Source organism: Oryctolagus cuniculus, chromosome 8 (genome assembly GCF_051225735.1).
Source record: "Oryctolagus cuniculus isolate XC-2025 breed Fujian yellow rabbit chromosome 8, ASM5122573v1, whole genome shotgun sequence".
Taxonomy (NCBI): Eukaryota; Metazoa; Chordata; class Mammalia; order Lagomorpha; family Leporidae; genus Oryctolagus; species Oryctolagus cuniculus.
The window spans coordinates 81,572,297-81,585,038 of NC_142874.1; the positions used below are offsets into that span (position 1 = coordinate 81,572,297).

Consider the following 12,742-nt stretch of genomic DNA (forward strand, 5'->3'; position numbering starts at 1 on the left):
TTGAACCCCCAGTAAATATGACCAAAAGAGATCCTCACCATGACACATTGTGATCAGACTCACCACAATGAAACATAAAGAAAAGATTCTAAAATGTGCAAGACAGAAACATCAGATTACTCTCAGAGGATCTCCAATTAGACCCACAGCAGACTTTTCATCAGAAACCCTATAGGCTAGGAGGGAATGGTGAGATATAGCCCAGGTACTAAGAGAGAAAAACTGCCAGGTCAGAATATTATATCCTGCAAAGCTCTCATTTGTGAATGAAGGTGAAATAAAGACCTTTCATAACAAACAGAAATTGAAAGAATTTGTCACCACTCATCTAGCCCTGCAAAAAATGCTTAAAGATGTATTACACACAGAAACATAGAAACATGGCCATCAATATGAAAGAAGGTAAAGGAAGAAAACCTCCCAGTAGAAGATCACAGGAAGTTCAAAGCATATATTAGAAATATCTTTGGGAAAATGGCAGGGCAAAGTTACTACTTATCATTAGTCACATTGAACATTAATGGCCTGAACTGTCCAGTTAAAAGACACAGATTGGCTGAATGGATTAAGGAACAAAACCTATCTATTTGCTGCTTATAAGAAACACATCTTTCCAACAAAGATGCATGCAGACTGAAAACGAAAGGTTGGAAAAAGATATTCCATGCCAACAGAACCCAAAAAAGAGCTGGAGTAGCCATCTTAATATCAGACAAAATAAACTTTAACACAAAAACTGTTTAGAGAGACAAAGAGGGGCACTATATAATGATTAAGGGTTCAGTTCAACAGGGAGATGTAACTATTATAAATGTATATGCACCTAATTACAGGGCACCAGTTTATTTAAAAGATTTGTTAAGGGACTTAAAGGGAGACTTAGACTCCAATAAAATAGTATTGGGGGACTTTAACACTCCACTTTCAGAAATAGACAGATCAACCGGACAGAAGATCAACAAGGAAAGAGCAGATTTAATCAACACTAGCCCAAATGGTTCTAACAGATATCTACAGAACTTTTAATCCTACAGATTATCTAATAGATATCTACAGAACTTTTAATCCTACAATTGAAGAATTTACATTCTTCTCAGCAATGAATGGAACCTACTCTAGGATTGACCACATACTAGGCCATAAAGCAAGTCTCAGCAAATTCAAAATAATTAGAATGATACCATGCAGCTTCTCAGACCACAGCAAATGAAGCTGGAAAATAGCAACTCAGGAATCCCTAGAGCATATGCAAACACATGGAGATTGAACAACATGCTCCTGAATGAACATTGGGTCATAGAAGAAATCAAAAGAGAACTCAAAAACTTTCTGGAAGTAAATGAGGATAATAACACAGCATATCAAAACTTATGGGATATGGCAAAAGCAGTGTTGAGAGGAAAGTTTATAGCAGTAGGTGCCTACATCAAGAAATTAGAAAGGCACCAAATAAATGAGCTTTCAATGCATCTCAAGGATCTAGAAAAACTGCAGCAAACCAGACCCAAAACTAGTAGAAGAGAAATAATTAAAATCAGAGAAGAAATCAACAGAATTGAATACAAAAAGACATTACAACGGATCAGCCAAACGAAGATCTGGTTTTTTGAAAAAATAAACAAAATTGACACCCCATTGGCCCAACTAACTAAAAAAAAGAAGAGAAAAGACCCAAATCAATAAAATCAGAGATGAAAAAGGAAATGTAACAACAGACACCACAGAAATAAAAAGAGTCATCAGAAACTACTACAAAGAGTTGTATGCCACCAAACAGGGAAAAGAAATGGATAGATTCCTGGACACATGCAACCTACCCAAATTGAACCATGAAGACATAGGAAACCTAAACAGACCCATAACTGAGACAGAAATTGAATCAGCAATAAAGTCCCTCCCAACAAAGAAAAGCCCAGGACCAGATGGATTCACTACTGAATTCTATCAGACATTTAAAGAAGAACTAACTCCAATTCTCAAGTTATTCAGAACAATTGAAAAAGAGGGAATCCTCCCAAATTCTTTCTATGAAGCCAGCATCACCTTAATCCCTAAGCTGGAAAAAGATGCAGCATTGAAAGAGAATTACAGACCAATATCCCTGATGAACATAGATGCAAAAATCCTCAATAAAATTCTCACCAATAGAATGCAGCAACACATCAGAAAGATCATCCACCCAGACCAAGTGGGATTTATCCCTGGTATGCAGGGATGGTTCAATGTTCACAAATCAATCAATGTGATACACCACATTAACAAACTGCAGAAGAAAAAACATATGATTATTTCAATAGATGCAGAGAAAGCATTCAATAAAATACAACACCCTTTTATGATGAAAACTCTAAGCAAATTGGGTATATAAGGAACATTCCTCAATACAATCAAAGCAATTAATTAAAAACCAACGGCCAGCATCCTATTGAATGGGGAAAAGTTGGAAGCATTTCCACTGAGATCTGGTACCAGACAGGGATGCCCACTCTCACCACTGCTATTCAATATAGTTCTGGAAGTTTTAGTCAGAGCCATTAGGCAAGAAAAAGAAATTAAAGGGATACAAATTGGGAAGGAAGAAGTCAAACTATCTCTCTTTGCAGATTATGACATGATTTTGTACATTGGAAACCCAAAAGACTACACGAAGAGACTATTGGAACTCATAGAAGAGCTTGGAAAAGTAGCAGAATATAAAATCAATGCACAAAAATCAACAGCCTTTGTATACACAGACAATGCCATGGCTGATAAAGAACTGCTAACATCAATCCCATTCACAATAGCTACAAACACTCAAATACCTTGGAATAAACTTAACGAAGGACGTTAAAGATCTCTATGATGAGAATTACAAAATCTTAAAGAAAGGATACCAAAAAATGAAAAAATCTTCCATGCTCATGGATTGGAAGAATCAATATCATCAAAATGTCCATTCTCCAAAAGCAATTTAGAGATTCAATGTGATACCAATCAAAATACCAAAGACATTCTTCTCAGATCTGGAAAAAATGATGCTGAAATTCAGGAAACCAAGAATAGCTAAAGCAATCTTGTGCAACAAAAACAAAGCCGGAGGCATCACAATACCAGATTTCAGGACATACTACAGGGCAGTTGTAATCAAAACAGCATGGTACTGGTACAGAAACAGATGGATAGACGAATGGAACAGAATGGAAACACCAGAAATCAATCCAAACATCTACAGCCAACTTATATTTGATCAAGGATCTAAAACCAATTCCTGGAGTAAGGACACTCTATTCAATAAATGGTACTGGGAAAACTGGATTTCCATGTGCAGAAGCATGAAGCAAGACCCCATACCTTTCACCTTATACAAAAATCCACTCAACATGGATCAAAGATCTAAATCTATGACCCGACACCATCAAATTATTAGAGAACATTGGAGAAACCCTGCAATATATAGGCACAGGCAAAGACTTTAATGTGCTGTCTGCACATTAATGTTTATTGCAGCTCAATTCACAATAGCTAAGACCTGGAACCAACCCAAATGCCCATCACCGGTAGACTGGATAAAGAAATTATGGGACATGTGCTCTATAGAATACTATACAGCAGTCAAAAAAAAATGAAACCCGGTCATTTGCAACAAGATGGAGGAATCTGGGAAACATCATGCTGAGTGAATTAAGCCAGTCCCAAAGGGACAAATATCATATGTTCTCCCTGATCGGCGACAACTAACTGAGCACCAAAGGGGAAACCTGTTGAAGTGAAATGGACACTATGAGAAACAGTGATTTGATCAGCTCTTGTCCTGACTGTTGATGTACAATGTAATACTTTATCCATTTTAGTATTTTCTCTTTGTTTTGTTCTAGTACTATTGGTTGAACTCTGTAAGTAACACACAATCATTCTTAGGTGTTTAAATTTTAACTGAAAAGTGATCCCTGTTAGGAATCTGGAAAACATTATGCTGAGTGAAATAAGCCAGTCCCAAAGGGACAAATACCATATGTTATCCCTGATCGGTGACAACTAACAGAGCACCAAAAAGGAAACCTGTTAAAGTGAAATGAACACTATGAGAAACGGTGACTTGTTCAGCCCTTGCCCTGACTGTTGATGAACAACTTAATACGTCATCCCTCTTAGTATTTTTTTTGTTTGTTCTACTTAATACTTTTGGTTGAATACTGTAATCAATACACAGTTATTCTTAAGTGTTGAAACTTAACTGAAAAGCAATCACTGTTAAATATAAGAGTGGGAACAAGAGAGGGAGGACACGTACAATTTGGGGCATGCTCAATCCGACTTGCACCAATCGGTAGAGTTAGAAACGTGCCAGGAGATTCCAATTCAATCCCATCAAGCTGGCATGCACCAATGCCATCTCACTAGTCCGAGTGATCAGTTTCAGTTCACAATTGATCATAATGAAAGGATTAAGAGTCAAAGGGATCACACAAACAAGACTAGTGTCTGCTAATACTAGCTGAAAGAATTAAGGTGAGAACGATCCAACATGGGAAGCGAGATACACAGCAGACCCATAGAATGGAAGATGTCCTAAACAGCACTCTGGCCTCAGAATCAGGCCTTAAGGCATTCAGATCTGACTGAAGATCCCATGAGAGTATTTTAGGTATGGAAAGCCAAGACACTCTGGCAAAAAAAAAATGACCTAAATGAAAGATCTCTGTGAGTGAGATCCCAGTAGAAAGAATGGGCCATCAAAGAAGGAGGTACCTTTCTCTGAAGGGAGGAGAGAACTTCCACTTTGACTATGACCCTGTCTAAATAAGATCAGAGTTGACAAACTCAAAAGGCTTCCATAGCCTTGGCAACTCATGACAAGAGCCTAGGGTGATTACTGACGCCATAAACAAGTGTCAATTGTTAAGTCAACAACAGGAGTCACTGTGCACTTACTCCCCATGTAGGATCTCTGTCCTTAATGTGTTGTACAATGTAAATGAATGCTATAACTAGTACTCAACAGTACTTTACACTTTGTATTTCTTTTTTTTTTTTTTTTTTTAACAAGTGGTAGTCAATTTATTAAAACAGTCGGTTGGCTTAGGCATCTGCAATGGTGACTTCAACTTCCACTCCCGGCTCAATGCTGATGGAAGTGATCTGTTTCACAATCTCAGAAGGGCTGTGCAAGTCAATGAGCCGTTTATGGATTCGCATCTGGAAGCGGTCCCATGTCTTAGAACCTTCACCACAAGGGGTTTTTCTTGTAGTGATTCGCAGTGTCTTGGTAGGCATCCGAACAGGTCCTTTCACTTTCAGATTCTTCTCCTTTGCTCCTCTGATCAAGTCAGCACACACCTTCTCCAGGGACTTGACATTGCGACTGGTCAGGGTGATCCTAATTCGGTGAATGGCCACCTCTGGTTCCACGGGTGTCTTTCCGGTGTCTTTAAAAGCCATGGCTGCGGCGCGGCTTTCTGACCGACTTGTTCCTCGGCGAGAGCGAACAGCGGTGAGTCAGGAGCAGGAGCGGGCGCAAACACGCTCCGCACCTAATGCTACCGCGTCGTCTTCAGAAAAAAGTACACTTTGTATTTCTGTGTGAGTGCAAACTGTTGAAATCTTTACTTAATATATACTAATTGAAAATGAATCTTGATGTGAATGGAAGGGGAGAGGGAGCGGGAAAGGGGAGGGCTGTGGGTGAGAGGGAAGTTATGGGAGTGAAAAAGCCACTGTGAATCAAAAGCTGTACTTTGGAAATTTATATTTATTAAATAAAAGTTAAAAAAATAAAATAAGTATAAAAATTATTCTATGAAATATACTTGACAACACAATATGTTCCAGATCTTGTAAGTAACATAGATCTAACATGTTTTTATAAAGATGAGGGAGAATCCAGTTTATTCTGAAATATTAAATGGTCATTTCTATAACAAGCAAAGCTATTATTTTTATTTTCTTCTTTTAGCTGGTCTATATATCCAATTTTCAGCAATAAAATTTTGTAACAAGAAGAAAATTAGTGGAACTAGTCTCTAGGAAATGATTGTATTATTCTATTTCCCTTTCAGTCTAGGACTTCAAGTGAAAGGCAAAGGGACTGAATAGTACATTCGTAATTCCATTAATCTGACAGAATGAAAGTTACCAAACTGCGGTCCAAATAATCAAACAGAAGTATTCTTTACAAGAATTATACAAGCACTTTCCAATAGAACTTTCTGTAAAGATAGAAATGTTCTATAATTTGTCTAGATAAGTAATGAAGGGGTAGGAGTGAAAGGGATGAAGATGGAGAAAGAGATTCTAAAAGAACTCAGAAAAAAGTGTAAAAAATATATTTGTTACCTTTAGTATCATGATGGTTTCAAATCTTAGTTTAAATTTGTCAATGTGTACACTCTAAATATGTATTATTTATTTTACTTCAATTATACCTCTATAAAGCTGTGTGTCTGTACACACAGCATGCACACAAGCATGTTAGAAATGTGTAGGAAAATCACTGTTAAAGATTTTGCTTCAGGGTTCATAATTGGAATTTCTGGTTCAAGGTCCTATTCTTTGTCAATCCTGGAATTCAGGAATGTCAGAACATTAATGGAAATCAAAGGAAACTGGAGCTACATATTTTCTGGCTGGAGACACAGAAGAGGGAGCAGGGACCAGATCACATAGACTAAGTAGGTAAGTACAAAGAATTTGTTAGTTCTAAATAAGAATGTAAAAGAAAACCAATGGGGTATCTAGTCAAGTATATCATTTTCAGAGCTGCTTTTATGGTTGCTTTTGTAGTGTTTATTTATTTAGATAGTACAGTCCTATGTTCAAAAGCTCAATATATATAAAAATGTATGTGATAGAAAACCCTATTATTGCTATGTAACAAATTATCCTCAAAATATATTGGCTTAGAACAAAAAGCATTTATTATTCCACAGTGTCTGTGGATTAAGGATTCAGAAGTGACTTGCCTGGGTAGTTCTGTTTTTGGGTCTCTCAAGAAGTTGCAGTCAAGACACAGGCCAGGACCCCAGCGTCTGAAGGCCTGCCTAGGGTAGATAAACTGCATTGAATTTGGGCCACTCATCGGGGCTGTTTCTGGAGGCACTAGTTCCTCAATACCTGGACCTCTCCATAAAGCTGATTTGTCGCGCTCACACCAAAGATAGCTCCAGAGCTAGTAACCCCAAAAGAATAAGATGGAGGTTATAATATTTACAGTGAAACCTCCACAGTCAGATTTCATTATTTCAGCAATATCCTGCTTTTTCACAAACTAATCCCATTCAGTGTATGTGTGTGTGTGTGTGTGTGTAGGGGTGGCAGATGGCATACCATGAAGGGGGAACTATCAGGAGCTGGAAATCACACTGCCCATCTTAGATGTTCACTGTCCCAACCCATCCAACTTTGTTTTTTCCAGAAGAAAAAAGCAATATATCATCTTTAATGCAACTCCTTATCATCAAAAATCAATCCACCTTTGAAATCCTATTAAAAACTCAATCTTTCCTGGGCTCTTTACATTGATCAGAAAATATAATCTCTCCTTCCGTGAATCATTAAAAATAAGAAACAGAAAAGGAAGAAAATTTCAAGTAGGAGACAGTGTTGGGTTTGGTTTTGAGCATCTTGACTTTGGGGCATCACCTGGACAGCCAGGTGAAGCCATCACAGAGGTAGCAGTCTGATGAGTAGATAGGCAGGCAGTTATGAGGCTAAAATGGGAGCAGAAGGGCTAGACTTTAGACTTACAGATTTTTAAAGCACTAATTTTACATATAGGTTTTAAGGTCACAAGCTTAAATGTAAACATGAAAAAAATTATCAAGTTGGGTTATGAAGTGGAAAGATAGTCCAGAGAGCCAATGAGCAAGAGGAGTCCAAGAATGATCGGTCATTGAATAAAAACTTCTTCCAGCAACCACGATGTGCAGAAGGAAGACAGGAATAAACAGGAAGATCAGGTAAATGAAAACAGCTCATAATAACAATTGAGAAGTTTCTAATGATTTTAGCCAGGTAGAAATCATTCATGGCATTAAAAGGGTGGTAAAGGTAGACTGCAGTACATTGAGAAATGAGTAGGAGTTTTGTAAGAAGAAATGAGGATTACAGTCCCAGAATCAGCTTTGTGATGTGAAGCCTTTATGATCACACAGGGCCCTCTCCCCACACCTGATTCAACACTCTGGGATTGCCATCTTGAAACTCTTAACCAATTTTTAACAAGCAGTTGTCTTATACTTTCTTTTTGTACTGGGCTCTGCTTGTCCATTGTAGACCCTATGTTGAAGAAGCTTGACTAAGCCAAGAAAGGGAAAAAAGACAGAAGACAGCATGGACTCTTCTACTTCATTATTGAGGTAGGTGTTTTGGTTGCTGTTGATATTTTTATTTTAGGATGAGAAAGTCTTACAGGCCTAGGAAAATATGGCAGTTGAGGAGGAAAGTGGTTCAAACACAAAAGGAAAAGGAGATTTGAGTAGGTGATAAATAAATAAATAGCAATGAAAAAGAAGATAATGAGAATAGTGGCATCTAGGTGGATACCTCATCCCAAGACCAAAGGGAAAAAGGTGAAGATAGGAAGGAAGAAAGAGAGTTTTGATGTGAAGACTGTATTTATCTCAATGCAAGAAAAATAAGCCACCTGTTCAGAAGGGAACCGAGGTTGGGTAGAGTTTGGTAAGATAAAGAATGATTAACACCTAAAGGAAATAAGAGAGAATGTTCTCACAAAAGTAGGTAAAAGGGTTGAATGTTAAATTGAAAGCACAACTAATATTTTATTATGTTACATAGAAGAATCTCAAAATAATTGAGTAAAATAAGCCAGATATAAGAAGGAATTGATAGTGCATAATTCCATTTTTATAGCACTATACATGCAAGTTAATCTATAGTGATAACAGACCAATATGGTTGCCTTGGGATAGGGTGGGTCCAGAGAATATGCTGACCACCTTGATTGACATGACAGTCTCTTGGCTATATATATATCTGTCAACATTTATCAAATTGACATACTACATATAGCACACATACTGCAATAAAGCTATTAAAAACGATGGGTTCAGTTCAAAGTTTTTCTTCCAGTACAACTATACCATACTTCTGATTGATTCAGAGTAATGAATTATCTCTGCTAATGTGGACAGGTGTAAATCAGTGATCCTGGACACTGCACCTTGTGGTATCTGATGCCTGGGTGCACAGGGAGATGAACATCATGTAGATCAGGCACATTGTAAGGTGTAATTCTTCTCTGTGATGAGAAAAATTCCTCCCTTTTTGGTTACAGAATGAGGGTAGTTCCTCTTCCTTACCAGCCAACATGCCTGTGTAAACACCAAGAATCAAGGAAAAGAGCTATAACCCCACACAAGCAACTGGCACTGTCCCGTCACCTTTTGCTTCATTATATCCATCTCTATGTCTGTTTTTTAATAACTTCCTGCAGGGCCAGAGGCAATGGGCCATCTTATCTCAAAGTGAGAGCCCCTACCTGGGCCCCGCATACCACCCATACTTCTTTTCTTGCTTTTCCTCCCCTCTTTATCTGCCGCTGCAAATACCTGCTACATAAATAAACTTCCTTAATTAATTCTATTTTGAGTATACCAGCTGCTTTCTGTTGGAATCCTGATAGATACATTGTGTAATCTCAACATACTCATACAATCTATGCAAAATTACACCAATCTAAATTAATGTTGCAAACATCAAAAATTATAAGTAGCATTCTCCATTTTAAAGAAAAGATACTATGATTATCAGTTAGTAAATCCCTAAAGCTGCTTTTGTTTAATTTCTATACGGACATTCTGTTTACTCACATTACTAACTTATTTTTTTAAAGATTTATTTTTTATTTATTTGAAAGTCAGAGTTACACAGAGAGAGAAGGAGAGGAAGAGAGAGAGAGGTCTGCTGGCTCACTCCCCAGTTGGCCGCAACAGCCGGGGCTGCGCCAGGAGCCAGGAGCTTCTTCCGGGTCTCCCACGCGGATGCAGGGGCCCAGCTTCTACTGCTTTCCCAGGCCACAGCAGAGAGCCTGACCAGAAGTGGAGCAGCAGGGACTCAAACCAATGCCCATATGGAATGTCAGCACTGCACGTGGCAGTTTTATCCACTACGCCACAGTGCCAGCCCCCACTAACTTATTTTTAAAACAACACTGGCAAATGATTGATTATGCTCACTCAAGAAACCACATAAAATTCTCTTTAAGACATTGAATGTTCTACAGAAAAAAAACCATGGAATATTTCATGCTTGCTTTAATGATAATATGAGGAATCAAAATTAGAAAACTGAAATATAATTTCTCAAAATGGTCCTCATTCATCTAAGTGTCACTTGCCAAAAATACTTAAACTAGTTTCTTTGCCTGCAATCTCTCAACTCTGCAATTCATTCTTCAGACTACTGTCAAATAAATATTTGTTGAGCATTGCTCTATGCCCTAGGGATGCAACAGATACTATAATTATTCCTTCTAAAAATCTCCACTGACTTTCCACTGTTAAGAGAAAAAAGTTCAGGGCCGATGCCATGGCTCATTTGGTTAATCCTCCACCTGCGGCGCCAGCATCCCATATGGGCTCCCGGTTCTAGTCCCAGTTGCTCTGCTTCCAGTCCAGCTCTCTGCTGTGGCCCAGGAGGGTAGTGGAGGATGGCCCAAGTGCTTGGGCCCCTGCACCCGCACAGGAGACCAGGAAGAAGCTCCTGGCTCCTGGCTTTGGATCGGTGCGGCACCAATTGTTGCGGCCATTAGGGGAGTGAACAAACAGAAGGAAGACCTTTCACTCTGTCTCTTTCTCTCACTGTCTATAACTCTACCTGAAAAAAAAAAAGAAAAAAGAAAAGAAAAGAAAAAAGACAGAGAGAGAGAAGAAAGTCCAGGGGTTGGTGCTATGGCATAGTAGGTTAAGTTTCCACATGTGGCGCCAGCATCCCATATGGGTGTCGGTTTGAGTCCTGGCCACTCCACTTTAAATACAGCTCCCTGCTGATAGCCTGAGAAAGTAGCAAAAAATGGACTGAGGCCTTGGGCCCCTGAACCCCTGTGGGATACCCAGAAGAAGCTCCTGGCTTTGAATCTGCCCAGCTCTGGTCAATGTGGAAGAGGAGCGGCTAGGACTAGAACCAGCACCCATATGGGATGCCAGCACTTCAGGTCAGGACTTTAACCCACTGTGCCACTGTGCCACAGTGCCAGCCCCTTAAATCATTTTTATACATGAGACATTCTCCAGCATAGGCCATATATTGTGCCATAAAACAGCTTAATAAATGTAAAAGGAATTAAATCATATGAAGTATGTTGTTCAGATAAAGTACAGTGTGTAATGAAATTAGAAGCTAATAACAAAGGAAATTTGGGAATTAAAATAAATGTGGAGGGGCCGGCATTGTGATGTAGTGGGTAAAGCCGCCGCCTACAGTGCTGGCATCCCATATGGGCGCTGGTTCGAGACCTAGCTGCTCTGCTTCTGATCCAGTTCTCTGCTATGGCCTGGAAAAGCAGAAGAAGAATGCCCAAGTCCTTGGGCCCCTGCCCCTGCATGGGAGGCCTGGAAGATGCTCCTGGCTCCTGGCTTTGGATCAGCACAGCTCCAGCTGTTGCGGCCAATTGTGGAGTGAACCAGTGGATGGAAGACCTCTCTCTCTGCCTCTCCTCCCTCTTTCAAATAAATAAATAAATACTTTAAAAATAAATAAATAAATAAATAAATGTGGAAATTAAAAACACATTTCTAGGCCGACGCCGTGGCTCAATAGGCTAATCCTCCGCCTGCAGCACCGGCACATCGTGTTCTAGTCCCGGTCGGGGTGCCGGATTCTGTCCCAGTTGCTCCTCTTCCTGTCCAGCTCTCTGCTGTGGCCAGGGAGTGCAGTGGAGGATGGCCCAAGTGCTTGGGCCCTGCACCCCATGGGAGACCAGGAGGAAGCACCTGGCTGCTGGCTTCAGATCAGCGTGATGCGCCGGCCGCAGCGTGCCAGCTGTGGCAGCCATTGGAGGGTGAACCAACGGTAAAAGGAAGACTTTCTCTCTGTCTCTCTCTCTCTCTCTCTCTCACTGTCCACTCTGCCTGTCAAAAAAATTTTTTAAATAAATAAATAAATAACACATTTCTAAAAATTAATGAATTAAAATAAAAACCCAACACACCACAACTTACAGAATCCAGTGGGGAATTTAAAGCTGTAAATCTCATTCTCTCTCTCTCTCTCTCTCTCTCTCTCTATATATATATAATTTATATGTATAAATTTTGTATACATGTTAATATGTATAACTTTATATACATATTATTTATACATATATTAAACTTTTAAAAGCAATAGCCTTTATCAAATAAGAGCACAAAAGAGAAATACAAGTTCATCTGGAGGATAAGGAAATATTTTCAAGGATGAAACATGACCTGATAGAATTCAAGAAAAAGAAAAAATTAAAAGACTTAAAAAAAGAAAATTTTATGAAAGCCCAAAGAAGTACCTTTAAGACAAAACAAAGTTTTTGGGAGTACACTCCAGGAGAACCCAGAAACACAGTACTGCACGGCCTAGGAAATCAATGACAGAAACACAAATAGTTGTTTAATGGTATAAAAAATAAATTTGAGGGGACAGCACTGTGGCGCAGAAGGTTAACGCTCTGGCCTGAAGCACTGGCATCCCATATGGGAGCTGGTTCGAGACCCGGCTGATCTACTTTCGATCCAGCTCTCTGCTATGGCCTGGGAAAGCAGTAGAAGATGGC

The 12,742-nt window shown here is 39.2% G+C and overlaps 1 protein-coding gene and 1 pseudogene across 31 annotated transcripts in view; both read right to left on the minus strand.

The window, feature by feature from the left end:
• ANK2 (ankyrin 2) overlaps positions 1 to 12,742 on the minus strand; it is a 676,765-nt gene that overhangs the window by 510,610 nt on the left and 153,413 nt on the right. The gene's annotated exons all lie outside the window — the stretch shown is intronic.
• On the minus strand, positions 5,001 to 10,846 carry LOC100008653 (ribosomal protein S20 pseudogene; annotated as a pseudogene).